We start from the raw sequence: 1,588 nt of genomic DNA on the forward strand, positions 1-1,588 counted from the left end.
TAACTCGGACCTGTTTCGGACAGTAAGTCATAGCTTTGCTGAAAGAACTGCACTGGCTGCCCATAAGCTATTGGGCGAAGTCTAAGGTGTTGTTGTTAACCTATAAAGCCCTAAACAACTCGGGACCAGGTCATCTTAGGCAGCACCTCACCCCTTACATTGCTGCCTGATCTCTGCGATCATCAGAAGGAGCGATTTTGAAGATGCCGCCAGTAGTGTTCAGTGTCACAGCACCCACCTTCTGGAATGTATTAGCCATTTGCCCCCGCCGTTGTGACGTTCGGATGTCGTGCGACCCATCTCTTCACACAGGCTTTCCCTGAAGTGTGACCTGGCCAGCCATGATCTGTAGCACACAGCAAAGTCTGCAGTTTTATCGGTGATCAGCATTTTTGTTATTGTGTCATTTATTTTTATATTATTTTGATGGTACAATACTGTACCATGTGAGCACTGCTTTGAAACTTTGCGGAATGCAGTACATAAATCTGATAAATAAATAATGCCGCAGTGGGTGTATACAGCCATAGGACTGTGCTGTAAAAAAACACCACCACCCTTTTGATTGCTAAACTGGCTGAAGTTTTTTAGGAAGCCATCCGCCTCACAGGGTTGTTGTTAGGATAAACCTGGAGGAGGGGGGAGGAAAGCGCAGGATAAAAATGTAATAAATAATGCTACATTGTTTTTACATTTTATTTTCAGAATTATTCTGTACATACACTTCATATATGAATTCAGCTTTTTATTTCATTTTTACACCTTTCTGCTAAAGAGCTCAGGAAAATGCACATTTAAAAAAAAATATGTGTGGGTTAAGCTGAGAGATACTGAGGCTGTTTGCAGGACATAACAGCCCACTGTGGGTTGTTATTTAACCCAGTGAGTCTGCAATGTGCACATATGGCCACCATTATGAATATGCAGCCCCTGCTTGGAGGTTGTCGTGTCTCCAGGGCTCAATAATAATAAAAATAACTTATTAATAATTATATTATTGTTGTATATTATTAAATACATAATAATAATAATAGATACTATTATTATATAATATCAATGTATTATTAATATATATTAATAATTAATTAATAATTAATTATAATAACTCATCCCCCTTGCCTCCCACAAACTCAGAGAGAGAGAATATATCTTGGCCTTGAGCCTCTCTAGCCTGTCCCTTCTCTCTTCCCCACTCTAAGTCCTCCACCATCCCACAATACCTTGCGACTACGCCCGCTCCGCGCAGGCGCACTCTGTACCCCTCGCCCAAACCGTTTGTTTTACCCCCTCCCCTCTCCGTCTCTTATCCACCAACCAACAACCAACCTTGCTTAAAAAAAAGAAGAAACGAAAAAAGAGGCGCGGCCCAAATTAAAATAATAATTAACCCCCCCTATCCTTCCCTCCCTCAACACACGCCTCTCCGCTTCATTAAGCCCCTCCTCCCCCCTCCCCTTATTGGCCAGGGTGCGGCCACCGGCCCAATCGACCGCGCCCGCCGCGCGCGCGCCGGGGCTTGCCTCTCTCGCCTGAGGGGGCTCGCGTGCCGATTGGCCCGTGCGCGTCGCGGGGCAGCTCCCAATCCGGC

The sequence above is a fragment of the Heloderma suspectum genome, chromosome Z (genome assembly GCF_057233095.1).
Source record: "Heloderma suspectum isolate Gila_16-S chromosome Z, 16-S_ref, whole genome shotgun sequence".
Lineage (NCBI taxonomy): Eukaryota > Metazoa > Chordata > Lepidosauria > Squamata > Helodermatidae > Heloderma > Heloderma suspectum.